We start from the raw sequence: 21,979 nt of genomic DNA, 5'->3' as shown, positions 1-21,979 counted from the left end.
TCTCTCTCTCTCTCTCTCTCTCTCTCTCTCTCTCTCTCTCTCATGTCTGGGATCCAAACTATCTCTGATGAGAGTCCACAAACTAAAAGCATCCACGGGTAACTTGCTAGGTTCATGTGCAGCATAATAATCCTGTAATTGTTTTCCTACGTTACTCCAACTATCTAAGTTTACAGTGCCTTCTTCAGGGAACCAAGGACAAACCATTTCAACAAATTCTAAAAAATTACACAATTGCTTGTGCCCTACTCTAGCACCAGCGACATGCAATAAATCTCTAAGCACATATACAAAAAGCATGCAACTATTGCCGGCTCCCATTTTTAATATTTACAAGAAGATTTACCGCTCCTTACCTTTTCATTGAGGCCTCCTTCTTCTCTGCAGTGTCCTTCACTGGATCCCTCGATACTCAGGTCCCTGTTCGGGCGCCACTTGTGGTGGTCCAGCTGTCACAACACGAACACGCCTGAGTTGGGGAGTGAGGATTGAGAAAGGAAAGAACACTCAAGCCTGAGTGGAGACCAAGAGAAGTCTGATTTAGTTCACAGAAACAGCTCCTTTTAAAGGCTCGCATCAACAGGAAGCACCTGACTCCTACAGATAACGTCAGATCTTTAACAGGAAGCACCTGACTCCTGCAGATAACATCAGATCTTTGGCTATCTCTTCGAGTTTCTCCCATCTCAGGGTCAAAAACAAATTTAACATGTGCAGTCCTTAAAAAGGAACAAATGTTAACAAATGCTAATTAGGAACATCCTGACCACACATTGTGTCAATGCCTTGATTATAAAGAAAGAAGTTATCTTTCAAATGTCAAATGTCAGTGGGCCATGACTGGCTCCCACACATTGCTGCAGAATTCGAGCAATACTTAGGTCCCAGAGAATTTGGAGGTGTTCAGTGTTGTTCATAGCATGTACTGCAGAGTTTACTGCATTTATACTGAATGGTATATTAATCTGTATCAGTGATTTAGAACATTTACTCTATTGAAAGTACTGTATAACAGTTTTTTTAAAAAGAAAAAAAATTATATTGGCTGAAAAGGTTTTAGTTCGTTTCCAGTCATCATCTGGACATCTCCACTGAAAAGTCTTTATTTTCTTTCTTTTTTTTTTTCCTTGAGTTTATTGGAACATTTTAGGTATACAGTACAGTTACATTTGTTATTGGGATCTTGGTTCTCATTTTTTCCCCTTGCCCCTGCCCTCCCTTCACCCCCTCCTCCCCTCCCCTCTTACAGTTTAGTTCTTTTTTTTTCATTTTCTCATATTATTTCTTTTCCCTTATTTCCTTTCCCCTATCCTTCCCACTTTCCCTATACCTTTAGCACTTTTCTTCCTATTTCACATATCTTTATTTTCAAGTCGTTATAAAGCAGTGTACCTATGTACACATTCAGGAAGAATTTTAAACTGTGTCTTTGTATAGGACATAATGATATAAAATAAGTCATAGTTTTATTCTTATTTATCTCTCCACCCAAAGAAAATAATATAATTACCAACCCTTATAGACCCTGGTGGGAAAAATATCAACCAATTAGCTATAAATTATGCTCAAGATCTGGAAATGAAGATGAATTCAGAACCATGTGATGAGGTGTAACAATGTTGGGTAAGAGGATTCAAATTTCCTGTAGAAATGTTGTTCAAGAAGATATCTTCTTTGCCTATCCCTTGCTCTTTATAAGCAGAAATTTATGAGTACTGTATTGGAATTTTTAAAATTATTTCTTTGTACTTTTTTAAATGAAAAATGAACTGTTGCTTCTACATAATGGTTACAAATTTCCCTGTACATTTGTCATTAATACATAAAGATGTATTTTAATTGTTCAAGAAGAATCACTTATATACTAAAACATTGAATTTTTACCCCTGAAACTATACAAATGTCCTATCAACTATACATATCTCCTATCAACATAATTCACCTTAAGAATTGGAGATTCCAGTTACAATAGTTGCTGTCTTTTTATGTGATTTATGTCTTCACTTTCATTCCCAGATTTTTTTCTCCATCATCTTTTGTTTAGTAAGTAGCTATTTACTCTTGCTAAATACCAAAGGAAGGGAAGAATTAATTGCTGTTATTTCCTTTTGATTCCCCTAAAACATCCAAACAATAATTTCTCTAGGATCAATTGATACTTAACTCCATGTATATTATTTTTATTCCTTCAAAGTTATGGAAATTTCTTGTCCCCTCAGTATATCATTTATCTAGACATTTGACCAAGTTACTAAATTGATGCAGTTCTTTATTTCACATCAGGGTCCTTTTACACTTGATTTTGGTCTTGTAGGAAGTTATAGTTATGAAATTATGAAGCAAGAGTTGGGTTTTTGTAATATGCAGTAATGTCAAGATTTCTTCCTGAAGTAAAAATGGAGTCAACTTGCTTTTCAGATCTGAATTTACGTGGATGCCATAATTAATCACTTGTGTGCTGAAGGCAACAGTGCAGGAACAAACAGTATCTGTGGAAGTTACTACAATTCTCACAACAGGGAGTTTTCAGCCGTTCCATAATCTGCTGGGGATTTTAATGAAGGAAAATGTAAAAGTGGAAGTGGAGGCATTGAGTCCTATAAGGATGCTGCTCCAGTATGCTTTTTTTTTTTTCAAATAATTAACTGAGCCAGGAGCTATGAAGGAGTTTAATTACTGACATGTGCATTATTAGAAGTCAGGATGATGCTGGTTTAGATTCCTTAAGAAAACTGCTTACCAGCCTTACCTGTTTAAATATAAGAAAAATTCAAATGTTTTCCTCGAAGCATAAGACTGGTTGTATTCTAAACTGGTAGAAAATGTTTAGACCCTTCTGAACAATATGGTTTGTTCACTCCCCCCACACACGCCAAAAAAGAACAAGAAAAAAGCATGATAGTGAAAAACAAAAAAACCTTTTCCCTCTAAAAAAATTCTCATCCCCTTCATCTCCTACACTTTGTATTTTTATACTAGAAGTTATTTCAATTTTATGTGCACAGTAAAATATTGATAACACCAGTGCCCTTCCAAAGAGCACATGATGTAATGTCTATTGATGTATAAGTACATAACTGAACAATCAAATGGATTCTCAGATGAGAGTTTATGTTTTATTAATCATTGAAAAACTGGACCTAAACAGGTAAGAGATTGTTGTCTTTCTGGTCTTCTTAATTTTGAAACTGGGAAGGATTATGTGCAGACCAAGACTTATGACTGCTCAACCATCTCATTGACATTGGTGTAGTAGGCTTCAGACTTGATGCCACTAAGCCCATGTGGCCTGGAGACATCAAGGCAATTCTGGATAAACTGCATAACCTGAGCACAACTTGGTTCTCAGCAGGAAGTTGGCCTTTCATTGCCAGGAGGTACATCAAGACAAGTGTATGCATATAATATGATAGCGTTTTGTTCATTACAGAGTGAACAGAAGATTAATAAAACATGGTTTCTGCAAGGTAGGGGATTATTCAGAGAGTAGTATTCTTTTACTGTTAGTCAAAGATAGCACATATAATTCTTTATCCAAGTGGACTGTATGGAAGTGCAAACATTTTCTTTAGCCTAAAAACCTAACATTGCCATTTACCATCTCCTTAGAGGACACATAGGAGAGAGAATATTGTGCAGTTCTTGTTGCCTCCAACAAATCTCACTTTGGATCTTGGCTACATAATTAGAAGCTGTTTAAAATTTAGTGCTACAGCTATAAGCTGTGTAGTATTTTTTAGAAATGGAATAACCTTTTGTGCAATCATTTCCTCATGTGCTGAAAAGTACTATGATGTTTTTCTTTAGAAATTAAATGATTTAACAATTGCCATCACTGAGAAATGTTGTCAGTCAAATATTAAACGCTATGTTCATGGGAGCTATTATATTTGTTGTGTGTATAGGGAAATAAATAAGGACAGCATTTTTTTAAGATAATATGTCACTTGTAATTAAGGTTCTTTCAATATTTTAGTAACTACTTATCAAAGCAAAGAAACTTGATAGAAGGAATCCTGTTTTGGAGTGTTTCACATAACATAACTAGCTTTAAGATACTTTAATGCAATGTTAGCATTCCTGTGTTACAGATCTTTCCCTCTATATTTATGATCAGACTGGTGAAGCAATTACAAGTAGAGAATACTTTGGAAATGGCAGTGTGACAGAATTCAAGTGTGATGCAAAAAAAATTGGCACAGATATTCGCAAGTGGAATGGAGAGAAGATGCCTTACTTAAAGTAAACAGAAAGTCATTTGTCATTGAATTTTTTCATATCTATCTGGCATATTACCCAATATGAGTAATCCTCATAACACCTTTCTTTTTCCATGAGGATATCTTTTTTCTTTTTTTTTTAATTGAGTTTATTGGTACATTTTAGGTATACAGTACAGTTACATTCATCATTGTGATCTTGCACCTTTACATGACAGGTTTTGGTTCTCATTTTTTCCCCTTATCCCTGGCCTCCCTTCACCCCTCCTCCCCTCCCTATCTACAAACACTTTATTTCCATTTTTTCATATTATCATATTTTTTTCTTTTCCCTAATAACCTTTCCCCTATCCTTCCCACTTTCTCTACACCTTTAGCCCTTTTCTTCCTAACCCTAACCCTGAGTTTCTCCAGTGTGAAAAACTATTATAGTACATAAGATTCTAATGAGATAATTGACAATGTGACATAAAACCTTTTTATTTGAACAGTTTTTGGTATTTTGATTAATTATAAATGTTAAGCTTTATCCCTCTCAATAACAATGTCTGATATTTATAATATTGAGCTAAATATTTTAAAAGCTGAACAGATCATTGAGAAATTATATTCTGTTATATGAGTATCCTAGGTTTCACTATTTTTTCTTTTCATAGGTGAGCTCAGCTGATTACTACAACGAATTAAATACACATTTAGTACCTATAATGTGCCCAGATCTGGAATTTAAATATATAATGTCAATTGATTTCAAATATTAAAATATTTATACTACAACAATATAACATTGAAGTCTGACAGCCACTCACTTTGTTATATTCTATGCTGAGATATAAATATTCATTCTTGTGAAATCTATCTCAGGTACAATATCCTGCATCTTGCAATTCTAGATAGAATATAAAATCTTAAGGAAATCATTTTTTAAAGAATTTAGCTGAAGATGCTCTTTAGAAAGGGATATAGAGTTTGAACTCCAAGGCAAATTTAAAAGGATATATATATATAGATAGAAAGAGAGAGAGAGAGAGAGAGAGAGAGAGAGAGAGGAACTAGGGAGAAGGTGAGGACCTTGTGCCTTCTTACAGAGCTTGTCTTTGTGGATAACCATGACAATCCGCAAGGTCAAAGAGCTGGAGTAAAATGTATTTTTACATTCTAAGAGGTGAGGTAGGAAAAAATGTTCCCCACATTTTCTGTCTACTGTATGATTACAGCAGAATATTCCATTCTTATGATGATATTTGGTAGTTCTCAGATTGTATAAAATTGCTGTGGGATTCATGCTTGCTCATCCTTATGGATTTACATGAGTAATGTCAAGCTACTGTTGGGAATGAAATGTTCAGAATGGAAATGTAAGTTTTGGGGTTGTTCAAAATATCTCCTTTTCAGTAAAAAAAGACAATTTTTAAATTTTTTCACATAAAGAAATTACATTGATATTTATTTATTAAGGATATGGTTAAATGTACATTCTTCATTACATGATATGATTTTGCACTGATTCCTCTGTTTGATTAACCCTGATTTCAGGATAAATATGTTTAAAAGTGATGCCACTCAGAAATCAAATGCAATGTCAAACATTTAATCAATTTAACAGAGATTAGAATGTGTAGCTGAGTGCATCGTTACACAATGTTCTTTAATGTCATCTAATACTAATTTAGCAGGTTTGTATTTAAGGCAATTTCACATGTAGTATTTAATTTGATCAGTGGCCAAATAATATCTCTACTGTACAGATGATAAAATTGAGAGAGACCTTACAGAACTTGATTTTTTAAAAAATTTAGTACAGTAGGTTTAAACTAATCCTACTTTTTTTGTCACCAAGGCTATTGCTGTTTCAATGACATTGAGTAGACATATTAAGAAGCTATTGGGAGTAGAAAAAATGATGACAAAAATTTATTCTTTTTCCTTGAAATATTAGAATTTTAAGAAAAGAAGGCTGGTTCAAGATCACTGAAAATGGTCCTGAATTTGCCTCTAGAATTTTCTTCTTTCCTTTATCAAGCTAACGAATGTGTCCTTCATGCCACAGAAGTCATTTCCTTCAACTTGTATGAATGCTACTGTACTATGATTCAGGTAAACTTCTTTTCATGTTTGCTGCATAGACTCTCTCAGGTTACATACTCTATAGTCCTCCAACTAAAAATAATACTTGCTTTGGTTGGATGTGGTTTATCCTCTAAGGGCTGCAGTAATGGTGCCCATAGATTTCCTGTGAGAGGTAGCGAAACCTTTCAGAGGTAAAAGGCTCTAGTGAGAGGTGGTTAGGTCGTGGGGTGCTGCCCTCAGCAGAAGGAAACCAAGGTCTCATGAGACCTTGTTTGTATTCTGTGGGAATGAGTGCCACAAAAGACGAAGGCTGAACTCTGAGCTCACGTCTGGCCCCCTGTGTGATACCTTGGCTGTGCTCCCACCATGAGGCCTTCACCGGAAGTCAATCCAATGGCACCACACACTTGTGCAATTTCAGAGTTTTAAAGCCAGAAAAAAAAAAGGTTCTTTTGTATGTATATTTAAAAGCCTTATTTATTTTTTCAATTAAGGGAAAGTGTGTTGAGGTATCAACCCACAGATTTTTTGCATGTAAAGGTTAATCCCTTGCTCTCTCTTCTAATGAAACACCTGTATTTTCATTGCAGTCTCCACACTTTTAATGTCAGCCATTTTTAATCTCTCAAACTGCCCAGGTGTCATCAATAACATTGCACTGCATCCTGTTTTCCTAAGACCACTCATGATATTTTTGCATGAATCCTGCGGACTTCTCTTTGCCCTTTGTACTCAACTTCAAAATTCAATATTCAAAATTCTCAACCATTTTCACCTCCTTGCATCTTTTGAATGTTAATATTTTACTCCTTCCTGGTTTCCTTCTGTCTCACTGAAAACATTTCAGAATTTTTTATTAAATCATTTTCTGCTTCATCTAAGGCTTCATCTGTGCATATACTTATTGTTGCATCCTCCTGTGTTCAGATGATTCCTATCATTTGCCTATTACAAAGCACCATACGCATGGATGCCTTGTTCTTGATGGCAGAACATTACTTGGACCTGCCTCATGTTCCATCTTATTCTTTTTGTTCCTACATCATTTGTTTCACACATATCTCATACTTAACATATGCCCATTAAATCAATAATGTCTCTTTCTCCAAAAACTTCTACCTTCTACCTAGCTTACTGAAATCCTACCATATCTTTAAATTTTTCTCCTATTGTCTTAACAACTCTCCCTATCTTCTCAAAGAAGCTTTAGTGTGTTCTATTAGAATGCATTCAGCACATCTCTTAATTTCCCATAATACTTTTATGTCTCCTGCTTCCATTTCGTAAAGGTTAACATCACTTTCCTGATTCTAGAAAATAACCATAAAACAGACCTCCTATTTCCACTGTCTTACTCTTTCATTCTATTGTAATATTGCATTCAAAAAGTTATTTATGTAAGTTAAGTGAAATTATAAACTGTCAAAGTTGCCACACATTTTCATCTCATCCACCATATCTTAATTGTGGTATAATGTAAACTCACATAATATCATGTATGAACACAGATCTCCATGCAACCCCTTTCCTGTTACATATAGCTTTCCGGATTTTATTCATTTCACGAATATCTCATATATTTTTCATCATTTGCTGTGGTTCAATGCCTGCCAACTGCCTTCTCTGTAAGTTCTCCTAGTGCAATCTATATCTACTGCCTATGCTCTCCCTAGCTCACTGTCAGGGGTTTTCTGCACACCTTGGACAGTACCAACCCTAATTACCATATCATTGACTATGTGGATTTGACAGGTTTCCACCCTTCAGCTCCGGACTCCATGAACTCCATGACACTTTCACAAAGGGACTTAAAACATCAAAATATCCAATGAGCCCCTATCGGGCCATGTCAACTCTCATTGGAAAGAGTCATAAACTCAGACCATTCCCTCAATCCCCCTAAAACCATCAACATCAAGACCCCAAAGGCTAAACATATTCTCACTGTCACAGTCTCACCCTTTCCCATTCTGTGGAGTGGATCATGTCTTTTCTACTTCAAATTTATCTGTGATTTTGGTGCTAAATTTGGGCGTCCTGCACAATTTTTTATAAGATATCAAGAACCTGCAGAAGGACCAGTAATAGGTCTTATTCTACTTGCAAAACGACTTGTATTTTTATTCTTAGAGAAGGAAAACACCCTTATTCATGATGCACACTCATTTACAAGTCAAAAATGAGCCTATCTACACACTTAGATTATCAATTTAAAATGCAAGTTGAGGCATAATGAATATGAGAAAACTTCATTCCTTCCAAAGTGAGTAAAAACACCAGAAGAAATATGAATTATCTTTCCAACATTAAGTATTATAAAATGATACCATAGAGGGCCTTCCTTTATAGATTAAAAAAATCAATAAAGCATATATGGATCATTGATCATTATGATTCCATAGATCAACAAGAATAGCACAGGATATTGATTGTTTGTAGCTCCTATATATTATACATTCCATGTCAGAATTCTAATATGAACTGGACATTTTATAAAATATGCACTGCTCCGATGGCATCTCTAATGAACTATGTTTAAGTAGTTAAAACCAAAAGTTATTCACATTATGACACTAGTCTGCAAGGATAATCTCAACGGAGTCTGATCTTTTGCGTTAGTTTTTGCAAATTATTTTAAATTTATATTCCTTCTGTTACTTAATGAATAGAATTAAAATAAAGGAAGGAAACTGAAAAAGGAATCAGGTACTCTTGTTCTATACATCTAAACAAAGATTTAGCTCTTCCCATCTTAACCATCTGCGTTAGATGCAGATATTATGGAGGAGCAGAAAGGCAGAGAGTGTGGAAAGTGAAAGACTGTCCCAAAGGATCTGCCCTTTTATAAAGACACTTATGTCAAGTGGGAAAATCTCTGAGATTTCCTGTATTATAGAGGGGAATAAAAATGGGGTGACCTACTGGGAAGAATAGAAGTAAAAATATTTTTTTACTGAAATAAACTAAAGTTTGCAAAATACACTTTGCTTTAATGGGTATTTCAAAGAAAATTCTTTCAATCATTATGAAAATAACTTGAAAAACTTTGAAATCATAGTGCTAGTTTGGGTCTTAATAGTGTATGTTTTTCCATTATTATTGGCATTGAATGAGACCTCTAAAACTAGAAAGAAAATAAAAGAAAAAATACCAGTTTATCAGATGTACCTTACAATTTGTACAAAAAAAACGTTTTACAAAATATTAGAGTACTGCAATGAAAATAATACTTGTAAATATATGCAAAAGTGAAATGTTAAAGGAATTTCATGAGAAATTTAAAAGATGATCAAATACACAGACTGTGTGCTTTTTTTTTCCTTGATAACATAAACTCTAAAAAGAAACATAGCCCAGGGTCACTTGAGTATTTAGAGAAAAATAAGTGTGGTGCAAAAGTTTAGGTACAAACAGTACCAGTTGGAATTGAGGAAAAAGTGATATTTATTCATCCTTTGTAAATATAGATTTGACAAATAAAACTATTTTTTCAATATTACTTTAAAATATTTTTGAGCAGCCCCACCCTCTCCTGCCTGTGTGCCACCAGCGCAAGAGAGGTAGGCAAAATTTGGAAAGCAGCTCTGAGATCTGCTGTCCCACCAGCTTGCTTGGTCCCATTCAGCTATACAAGGTAGTCGTGCTCTCCCCTGCCTGCTCCACCACCAGCTCCAGCAAGTAAGGTAGCCACACCTCTGTAACCACCCCCTCATCCCACTTTCAGACCTCCTGATTGGGCCAGTTCTTGGACCCACTCTGCAAAGGCATAGGTGACCATAAAAGGAATTTTTTTGAGGTCCCAATTTTGAACATCTTTGAAGAAAGGGCAGGGGAAACCTGTAATAGAACTGTGTGGAGTTTAACCCTGCAGGTTGGGGAACTTAATTTGGGCCTTGGGGCCTGAGGTCAGTCTGAGTAACAGGGATCTACCATTGGCTAGCTGCGATCAGGGGACTTGGGTCTGCACATGGCTGTGCATGTGGTATATTATGACAGCAGAGATATAGTCTGAAAGGGCCCCTTCAAATTCATTTTTTTCTTTCTTTCCACTCTGCAAATTCTTTCTCTTTTCTGTCCTCTTTCTCCAACTCAGCCTCTTGCTCCAACATATTATCCCTCATCTCCCTTTCTGTTCCTGCTCCTACCCTAACTCAGAATTATTGTTTTATCATTTTTTTCTTTTTTCTTTATGTTCTTTTCTTCTGTCATTTTACCTCATGCATGGGTCAATAATTTCAAGGGAAAGTTAGCCCCTATTAAGTAGTTAAAGGGATATATTCTTGTACTCTGTCTATCCCTTTTGAATTTAATAGTATCATAAAGATTGTAAGGTCATTCTATGTTCACTTGAAATCTTCTCCAATTCTTTCATTTATCTACTCCTCTCATCCTAACTCTAAGGCCCCATCCTAAATGGTAAAATGCTATATTGAAAAGTGTACTCACTGAAAACATATTTTCAGCTGCTTCTTGATTTTAATTTTGTTCACATGGTTTAAATGTGATAGATTAATGACTACCACAACTGGTAGTCAAGTTGTGCTTGATCCTATTGTGGTGCTGATTGTATCAATTGGGATAAAGGATTGTGATTGATTTCATGAGTTGTTTTCTACAATATTATGAAAATCAGAATGTCAATGAGTCATTAGAGACTCAAAAGCTAAAGCACAACTATATCAGTAAGATTTAAGTAATAACCAGAAATTAAACCAAGGACAACCCAAAAACAAAAATAAAAATTAGGAAACACTTAAGCAAGCCACAAAGACAGACGTCCAGTTCCAAAATCGCAAACAATAGGGCAAATGAGGATGAAAAGTCTGATAGTGAACCAGCAGGACACCCTGAACCCATAGCACAGGAAGTAACAAAACATATCAACAAGGCTCTAGAAAAATTCAAAACAGAAAAAATTTCCCAAATAACTATAGAGATGGTGAGCAAAATGAATTTCATACTTTTAGACTCTAGAACAGAAACTAAGAAAAAAAGGATGAGCTCAGGACCATGATAGAAGCCATGAAGGCCCAGCATAAGAAAAATATGGAAACAATGAATGCCCAACAGAGGAAAGAAATTGAATCCATACAACAGATTCAAACAGATATCCAGGAGACTAAAAACTCTATTGAAAGTGTATGCAACAGAATAAAAGATTGCAAAGATAGAATTTCAAATATAGAAAATAGAATTGCAGTCAGTGACCATGAAAAGAGAGGTCTCTTAAAAACAGTAAGGGATCATGAGAAATCAATCTGACAACTCCTAGATGATGCAAAGAAGAATAACATAAGACTGATAAGAATCCATAAAGTAGCCCGATAATTCCTAGATGATGAAAAGAATAACATAAGACAGATAGGAATCCATAAAGTAACAGGAGAAAATACAAATGACTTGAAAAAGCTGTTCACAGAATTAATGACAGAAAACTTCCCAAACAGAATGGAAGAATTAGACATACAGATAAGTGAGGCATATAGGACTCCAACTAGCCACAATCAAAAAAACAAAAATCTACACCTAGACATATAATAAATAATCAAGATCCCAGAAATCAAACAGAAGAACAAAGTACTACAAGCGGTAATAGAAAAGAAACAAACCACATGCAAAAGAAAGCCTATCAGAATCACAGCAGACTTTTCAAGGAGAGCCAGGAGTGAGGTATTTCAAGTCCTAAAAGAAAAAAACCTCCAACCTAGACTGATGTATCCTGCAAAACTCTCTTTCAAAATGGATGGGGAAATAAGATACTTCCATGATTATAAAACAGCTAAGAAACTTCATGAACAATAAAGCAGCACTACAAGGAATTCTAAACAATATCCTAGAAAAAGACAATGAAGGTCACAACACCATAAGGCCCAACAGACCAAATCAAATAGGCAAGGCAAGAAACTAAAAAGATGGGGGAGGAGTAAAAAGAGTCAACAAAAGGACAATAACATGACAATAATAAGTCAGTATACATCAGTTATAACCATCCATGTCAATGGCCTCAACTCACCAATCAAGAGGAATAGACTGGCAGAATGGAGTAAGAAGCAAAATCGCACAAGATGTTGTGCACAAGAAACACACCTAGTGCAAAAAGAAGTCCATAGACTGAAAGTGAAAGGATGGAAAACAATTCTCCACATGACAGGAGCCCAGAAAAAAACAAGGGTAGCAATCTTATTTGCAGACAAAGTAAATTTCAAACCAAAACTTATTAAGAGAGACAAAAAGACCACTACATTCTTGTAAAGTGAACAAGTCAAGAGGAAGAGATGACAATCATAAACATATATGCACCAAATATTAATGCCCCCAACTATATAAAACAAAAATTAAGTAACATGAAAAACCAAATAAGCAGTAATACAATTTTAGTGGGGATCTAAATACCCCACTATCACAAATAGACAGAGCATCTAGGCAGAAAATCAACAATGAAATACAAGAACTCAAGCAAGCTTTTGAATGCATGGACTTAGTAGACTTCTATAGAGTGTTCCACCCCACAAAATCAGAATATACATTCTTTTTGGCTGCACACGGGTCATTCTCCAAGATAGACTACATACTAGCTCACAGAATAGGTCTGAATAAATGCAAAAGAATCAAAGTTATCCCCTGTATATTATCAGATCATAATGCAATCAAGCAGGAGATCAATAGCACAAGAAACCTTAGGAATTTCACAAATGCATGGAAATTGAACAACACTCTCCTGAACAATCAACTGATCACAGAGGAAATTAAAGAAGGAATTAGACAGTTTTTACAAATAAATGAAAATACCAGTAAAACATACAGGAATCTATGGGACTCAGTGAAAGCAGTTCTACCTAGAAAATTCATAGCACTGAATGCCCATGCTAGGAAAACAGAGTGAGCTCAGATAAACAACCTAATGATGAATCTTAGACTACTAGAAAAAAAAAGAGCAAGAAAAACCCAAAGTTCAAACAAGAGAGGAAATTATAAAGATTACAGCAAAAATCAGTGCAATGGCAACTAAGAAAATAATACAAAAAATAAATGAATCAAAGAGTTAGATTTTTGAAAGAATAAAATTGATAAACCCTTAGCTAATCTGATCAAAAAAAGGAAAGAAAAAGCTCAGATCCATTCAATCAGTAATGACAAAGGCAAAGTCACAACAGATGCAACAGAAATCCAGAGGATCATTAATACCTACTTTGAGAAACTGTGCTCTAATAAATTGGAAAACACAGAAGAAATGGATAGAATTTTAGATACTTATGAATTACCAGCATTGAAGAAATTAGATAAAAACATTCTAAACACCACGATTACACTCAGTGAAATCGAAAATGTAATTAAAAATTTACCAACAAAGAAAAGCCAAAGTCCTGATGTATTCACTACCGAATTTTACAAGACATTTAGAGAACAACTACTGCCTTTAATCTTCAAACTTTTCAATCAATTGAAAGGGAAGCTATGCTTCCAAATTCATTCCTAGAAGCAAGTATCACTTTGGTTCCCAAACCAGGGAAAGATGTGCCTTAAAAAGAGAACTACAGGCCAAGCTCCGTAATGAACATAGATGCAAAAATCCTTAATAAGATACTAGCAAACAGAATACAGAGGATCATCAAGAAGATCACACATCCTGACAAAGTTGGATATATTCCAGGGTGCAAGGATGGTTCAACATATGTAAGTCAATAAATGTAATACACTATATTAACAAAGTCAAGGGCAAAAACCATATGATCCTCTTGATAGATGAAGAAAATGCATTTCTCAAAATTGAACACCCATTCATGATAAAAAAATACCCTGCAAAATTTGGAATAGATAGTCTATATCTCAACTTAATAAAGGCTATCTATGAAAAACCAACAGACAACATCATATTAAATGGCCTAAAACTGAAAACCTTCATGTTAAGATCAGGAACAAGACAAGGATGAGCACGATCACCAGTCCTCTTCGATATAGTTCTGGAAATAGCCACAGCAATTAGACAAGAGAAACAAATTAAAGCAATAAAGATAGGAAAGGAAGAAGTTAAATTGTCATTATTTGCTGATGATATGACACTCTACATTGAAGACCCAAAAAACTCTACCAAAAGACTTCTAGACTTAATTGAGAGATTCACTAGAGTAGCCGGATACAAGGTGAACACCCAAAAATCAATAGCCTTCTTGTACACAAATAACGGACTCACTGAGAGAGAAATTAGGCAAACAATTCCTTTCACAATAGCATCCAAAAAAATGAAGTATCTAGGAATCAATCTAACAAAAGAAGCAAAAGACCTCTACACTGAAAACTATAGCACTCTGAAAAAAGAAATGAAAAAGGATATAAAAAAATGGAAAGATATCTCCTGCTCCTGGGTAGGAAGAATCAACATAGTGAAAATGATCATACTAACAAAACTTCTATACAGATTCAATGCAATGCCTATTGAAATTCCAACACTATATTTCAAAGAACTAGAAAAAAGAATCCAAATATTTATTTGGAACCATAAGAGACATAGAAGAGCAAAAGCCATCCTTAGCAACAGAGACATGGTAGCAGGTATAACAATTCCCAAATTGAAGCTGTACTACAAAGCTACTGTGATAAAAACAGCATGGTATGGCAAAGAAACAGATCTGAAGATCAGTGGAACAGAATGGAAGACGCATAAACAAATCCAGATGTACTCAGCTACCTTATCTTTGAAAAAGGAGCTGACCATCCTCAGTAGAGGAAAGATAGCCTCTTTAATAAATGGTGTTGGAAAAACTGAATTTCAACCTGCCACAGATTAAAAATGGACCCTTATCTTTCACCATGCACTAAAGTAAAATACAAGTGGATTAAGGATCTAAACTTTAAAACAGAAACATTAAACTTGCTGGAAGATAAGTTAGGCAGAACTCTTGAAGACATTGGCATAGGAAAAGATTTTATGAACAAATCCTCAGTAGCACAGGAACTAGCAGAAAGAATCAATAACTGGGATCTCATCTTATTAAAAGGTTTCTACACTGCAAAAGAAACCATCAGCAGAACTAAGAGACAACCTACAATGTGGGAAAAAATTTTTAGCAGCTGCTCCTCAGACAAAGCACTATTATCTAGAATATATAAAGAACTCAAAAGAACCAATCCCCCCCAAATATAATTATCCTATTAAAAATGGGCATCTGAAATGAATAGACATTTCTCAGAAAAAGAAGTAAAAGCAGCAAGTAAATATATGAAAAAATGTTCCACATCACTGGTTATTCAAGAGATGCAGATGAAAACAACACTGAGATTCCACCTCACCCAACAAAGAATGGCTGCTATCAAGAAATCAAACAATAACAAATGTTGGTGGGGTTGTGGGGAGAAAGGAGCCCTTCTCCATTGTTAGTGGGAGTGGAGACTGGTGCAACCACTATGGAAATCAATATGAGATACCTCAAAGAGCTGGGACTAGAGGTTCCATTTGACCCAGTCATCCCTCTTCTGGGTATCTTTCCAAAAGAATTAAAAGAATCATATCACAGTGATATATGCACACCTATGTTTATAGTGGCACAGTTTGCAATAGCTAAACTTGAAAATAGCCCATTTGCCCCTCAGTTTGAAACCGGATAAAGATGTGTTTTTTCTGTAAAATGGAATACTACTCATCCATAAAGAATGAGAAATTAGATTCATTCATAGGAAAATGGATCCATATTGAGGAAATACTCCTAAGTGAAATAAATAAGTCACATGTGAATATACTGAATAGTTTCTCTGGTGTGAATTAACTGTAATAGTACATAAGATCCTAATGAGATAACTGAATTTCAAAATGGGAAGAAAAGGGCTAAAAGTGTAGGAATAGTGGGATAGGTAGGGGAAGGGTAATATGGGAAAAGAAAGAAATGTGAGAAAATGAAAAGATGGAAATAAAGTGTTTATAAATGGGGAGGGGAGGAGGTCATAAAGGCAGGGTATGGCCAAGGGGAAAAAAAGGAGAACAAAGACCTGTCATGTAGAGGTACACGGTCCCATCAATGAATGTAAATCTACTGTATACATAAAATTTACCAATAAACTCAATTTTAAAAAATGGAATGCTAGGTAGATTCCAGTACACAGAAATCCCATAATGAGATTTCTGTGAAGTTGCAGTGAAGTTGCGTTGAAGAGTGGAGTTACCTAACCTACCTTCTTTGTTCCATTCAGACTGATTTTAAAGTATTTATAACATGATGATGCAGCTGCTTTTAAATTTAAATACAGAAAGACAGATTGCAAAATATGATTATTTTATATTATTTTATTTTTGTTGTTGTGGAAGACAGCTTGTTGTTCTCTGTTCTAAGCTGAGACTCCTGCTTCAGTCTCCTTAAGTGCTTGGATAACAGGTGTGCACCAATGAGCCTATCTGAGATTTTGTTGTTTTTTTTTTTTTTTCCTATTGGGGATTGGAGCCAGGTATTTGGCTCAGTAGTTCACCTGCCTGCCTCACAAGCAAAAGGACATGAATTTGATCACCCACAGCAAAAAAAAATAAATAAATAGAGTTGTACCTATATTGGAAAATCAATCTCAAACACATTATGCTTACAAGGCAATCAACAGCAGCACTGCTGAGCTAAATCCCCTGCCTGAGATTTTATGTTAGTAATTTTCATATCTTATGTGGGAGATAATGTCCATAGAATTCACTATAATATTTTAAAGTTAACTGAAGTCATGAGATATTACATGTAGAAATTTTCTTGTTTTGGAAAGCATCATTTATGGATATTACTGAAAATCATTAGGAGAGAAATCACAAGTTGCACAAAACAACTTAGTATTTAGTGGTTTATACGAAGAATGCAGTAAAATGTTTGTGCAAGAAAACATCGCTGGTTTCCTTGAACATGGTAAATATAAGAGATCAGTGAAATATTGAGAGAGAATGAAAAAGATTCCGTTGCACTGAGAAGCGAGGTCCAAGAAATGTTCTGCGGTGGAGCACAGGTGCGCATGCCCAGGGAAGTTTTACCATAGGTGACTGAGGGCAACAGTCAAAGATAGGAGGAAGCAGAAGGAGAAAGCTATGTACAAATAAATCCTTAGGTTACAAAAGACCGAGATGATTAAAGAAAGAGTCTCAAGAGTTATCGATGAGAAAGAAGGAAACAAGTTAATAAAACAACAACATCCAAAGTAAGTGAGGAAAAGAAATTGGCTGAGCATTTTACAAACCTCATGGAAGTGTCGAGGATAGAGAAGGTTACAGAATAAGTAGCATAAGTAGGATCTATGGTCTTCAGAAAAGAGAGTTCAGTGAAATGTTAAGACAAGTGGACCAAAAAAGAGGAAAAAGTAACTGACATTCAAAAGCAGTGACTGTAGTAAGAATAGGTGCTTGACTAGGACAGAGAGCATAGAAGTAAACTTTTCATAAATAAAGAAAAGAGAAATTTTACTGAACAGAAAATATGTGCAGTGATATATCTATCGATTTTCATTACTTGAAAAATAATTACAGATTTTTAATATATGAAAAGAATTTGAAGCTTTTTCTCATTTTAAAAGGCTGAAAATAAGTACTGAGTCTTGTCATTGGTTTGGCTTTTGAAGAAGGACTCATATGGTGGGCATCATGATGGGAGTATGTCTGAGATGAATCACTTAGAGACACTGAAAGCCAGAGGGGGGACTCAGGATTCTGTCTTGTTCTATTTTAATGAATCAGCCTCTAAGGAAATAAAAAAAGGTATCAGAGAACTTGATTCAGCTCTGCTGAGGGCAGCACCCCAAGACCTAACTGTGCCCCACCAGACTCCCTACCTCTGAGAGGTCCCAACACCTCTCAGACTGAAACTATGGGAACCAGGACAGACATTTGCCCATTGGATTAATTACAGGATTCCTACACATTAGTGAGTTATAAAATTAATATTCATAAGAGGAAACAAGCACACATGGTTATGATTCTCTCACACACATTTTATTTGAATTCTATAACTTTGATTCAACATGAATGGCGGTAAAAGGGTCTTCAGCAGAGTTACTAATGGAAAATTGAGCCCTGCCATCACTAGAAACCTGGATCTTTTTTCCTGAGCAGTTGCCATTCACTTTATCTCCAGAAATGACATCACAATATGTGTGAGCAGGTAGACCAGTATGCAAATTTGCAGACAGTGACCTGGAAAGTACAATGGATTATTTCAGTCAAATTCAACCCTGGCAAATATAAGACACAAACAACTTTGTGCCATACAACTTTAGTAATCAAGGTCTCAAAAGAAGAAAACTCAGCTCTCCAGTGCATGGGAAGACCTTTCTCAGAAAGAAATGTGATCATAGACAAGACCTAGCAATTCCTTGGTCTATATGGAGCTGAATATGAGGTGAGATTAAAGCACATCAAGGAAGGGAGATTGAAGAATACAAAGGAATGCACACAGAAATTGCCTCCCTTTCATAAAAGTAGTAACTATGGCAACAATAACTGCTAAATTTGTCCTTTTCTGCAAAAAAACAAAACACTGTTTACCTTTATAGATTTCAATAAAGTTATTTCTTCAAAAACATCAACTCTCTTCAAAGTCCAAAAGAATTTTGGGCAAGTATACCAATGATGTGGCAAGTCTACCAAAATGTACATACTTTGGAATAAATGGCTGTCTTGCATGAATTTATTTTTGTTCTCCCATGGAGAACAGAAAAATTAAAGAACTAGACATGGGATATTTTGTCCAAAAGAAAATGCGGGAGGGATGCAGTTGGCTTATTTAATCATTGTTTGCTTATAAATTCTAACTTAGTCTGAATGGGATAAACATGTGTTGAAGGTGGCTTTGGACTAAGATGTACAAATTACTTTCGAAGAGAGCTGTGGATTTATTGGTGCATATGAGGGAAGTATTAAAATAGAACAACGAATATATTTATCTCAAAGGGAAGAACAACACTAGGAAACTTTAGAGCCAAAATCCCAAAATCTCCTGAGAAAAAATCATTGACATTGAGATATGTGGAATAAAAATAATTCGAGAGAGACAGAAGGTGAAGAATGCAGAACAGAAGAGAACACAGAGTAATAGCTGGAACACAGAGCTGGGAAGTAAGGGACCTTCCAGTCCTGAGACTCCCTGTAGATGCACACAACATGAGGACAGGACAGCTAACGTATCGCCTATTTGTCCAGCTTCCTGGATTTTCAGTGGCCTTCAAGAAATCTGTGTTTATCTAGTTCAATAGGATGAGAAGCACAGTTCCTGTTGCTTTTTTGTGTTTCATTTTTGTGTTTTGTGTTTGTCTTTTCTATTCTTCAAGAGCTTTGTTGTGGTACTTGGGTTACATTTTTGTGAGTGAAGCTGCCCGGAAGAGAAAGAGATTTAAATGTTCCTAACAGGACTCCAAAGTCAGTCCGGAGTTTGCCTATATCGGTGTCTATGGAGTCATTGGTTGTATAATCAATTCGTTGTTTTTTTTTTTTTTCAGGCATTGCACACTTCAGGATACAATCGCTAAGTGTTAGTGACTGATGTCCCTAAAATGTAAGAAGGAGAATGTTTGAAGGCCTTTCTGTGATCTGAAAGGAAACCAGCACCAGATCTTCATCTAGCACAGTGAAGCTTGCCCTGCCACAGAATGGCCAGAGTTAAAGCCATTCAAGATGCCAGGAAGTGGAGAGCAGTCAAGAATCCAGCCTCTTTTCTGTATACATGAAGACCAGTGAAGCCTATGGCTTTAGAGAACACAGTCATACCAAGGCTATGGTAATATAAAGGGTGAATTTATTCAATGATAATGACATTTAAAAGCCAAATAGTTACACTGGCATTTGACCCCATATGACAACCTATATAACAATACAAATCTTTATCTCAGGGATGCTTGATTGCACATCAGAATAGCTTGATGACAATATCACAAGAAACCCTGAAAAATCCATTCCCAAAAGAGCTAATAGGAGTGGGAATCTAGACCACTCTTTGATGAAAAAGCTTTTACCTTTTTACCACTAACCAGCACAGTACTCTGTGCCAACGTACTTGCCCCTAGTTCAATTTCCTACAAGATGAAAGATGAGAACGTCTTTCAGACTTCTACAAGTGGATCCCACTTTTCCTCAGGCCATGGGTTAAAGAGGCTGACTGTCATCCTGAATACATTTTTAGATTATTTGTCAAATACCTGTAATGTCCTTCTTTGCCTCTCTTGACCAGCTTTGGCTTAAAGGTCACTTTGTCTGAAAATAGGATAGTGCTCCTATTTGGCTGTGTATAGATTTCTGTCATATGAAATATTGTTTTCCATTCCTTTTTAAAGTAATTTTATTGGTACATTTAAGGTATACAATATAATGACATTCATCATTGGAAAATTGCACCTTTACACAATCCATCTTGATTCTTATTTTATCCCCATCCATTACCGTCCCTTCAAACCCTCCCTCTCTCCCTGTATAACAAGAATTTGTTTCCATGTTTTTGCACTTTAACATATTAATTCCACCCTCTTCTTTCCTTTCCGCTACTCCTCTTATTTCCCTTTCTTCCTATTTCCCTTTGTCTATTATACCTTTTAGTCCTTATGTACATTTTCAGGTTCTCACATTAGGGGAACTATTTGGTATTTACACATGTGTGTTCTCTTTATTTCTGTTAAGAGAGTAGCCTCAATTCATTTACATATAAATGTCTCTAATTTCTCATTTTTGTGGCTAATACTCCATTTTCTTGAGAAACCACATTTTCTTTATCTAGTCTTCCACTGATGGGCAATTGGGCTGCTTACAAGTTTTAGCTCTAACAAACTGTGCTGCTATGAACATGGGTACGCATATTTCACTGGCATGATTCATTTAATTATTTGGGGAAGAAGCCAACCAGGGGAATAGCTGGGAACAAGGGGATTTGCAATCCTAGTCCTTTGAGTTATCTCCATACTGATTTCCACTGTGTTTGTACCAATCTATATTTCTACAGGCAGTGGAGCAGTGTTTATCTTTCCCCATAGCACTACAAGTGTTTGTTATTGGTTGATTTCATGATAATAGCCATTCTTTCTAGTTTGAGGAGGAAACTCAGTGTTGTTTTCATTCGCATCTCTCAAATGATCAGGGCTGTTGAACATTTTTTCATATGTTTATTTCTTATTTCTACTTCTTTGTCTCAGAAATATCTTTAATTTCAGATGCTCATTTTTGGATTGGGTCTTTAAATTTGGGAGGTCTGATTTTTTTAAGTTCTTTATATATTCTAGATAGTAGACCTTTATCTAAGAACACCTGGTAAAAAATTTCCCACATTGTTGGTTGTCTCTTTATACATTGTTATTAAATTCTCTTGCTGTGCAGAAACATTTTAACAAGAAGAGATCCCAACTTGATTGTTGGTGCTAATTCATGTGCAACTGAGGTTCTGTTCATAAAATCTTTTCCTACACCAATGTCTTCAAGAGTCCACCTAATCTCTCTTCGAGTCAGCTCAGTGTTTCTGTTTTAACATTTAGATGTTTAGTCCACTTCAATTTCATAGACTGGTTTGATCTATAAAATTGTAGTTTAATGAATGATGAGAGATATATGTCTAGTTTTACTCTTTGGCAAGTAGAAACCCAGTTTTTCCAGCACCATTTCCTGAAGAGATTATCTTTCCTCCAGCAAGGGTGTTTGGCTCCTTTGTCAAAGAAGAGATGGCTAAGAGTATCTGGGGTTGTTTCTGCATTTTCTGATCTGT

The 21,979-nt window shown here is 35.5% G+C and overlaps 1 protein-coding gene and 1 pseudogene across 1 annotated transcript in view; one reads left to right on the top strand and one right to left on the bottom strand.

The window, feature by feature from the left end:
* LOC104872766 (pancreatic alpha-amylase) overlaps window positions 1-443 on the bottom strand; it is a 23,604-nt gene extending 23,161 nt beyond the window's left edge. The window contains exon 1 of the mRNA XM_010639102.3: window positions 357-443. The gene's annotated coding sequence lies outside the window, so the exon portion shown is untranslated. The remainder of the gene's footprint in view (window positions 1-356) is intronic.
* LOC104872777 overlaps window positions 1-4,246 on the top strand; it is a 7,898-nt pseudogene extending 3,652 nt beyond the window's left edge.
* The last annotated feature ends 17,733 nt before the right edge of the window (window positions 4,247-21,979 follow it).

The sequence above is a fragment of the Fukomys damarensis genome, unplaced genomic scaffold (assembly GCF_012274545.1).
Source record: "Fukomys damarensis isolate Sample0158 unplaced genomic scaffold, DMR_v1.0_HiC HiC_scaffold_33, whole genome shotgun sequence".
NCBI lineage: Eukaryota > Metazoa > Chordata > Mammalia > Rodentia > Bathyergidae > Fukomys > Fukomys damarensis.
Note: the sequence above shows the minus strand (reverse complement) of the source record. Positions and strands in the feature narration are given on the sequence as shown.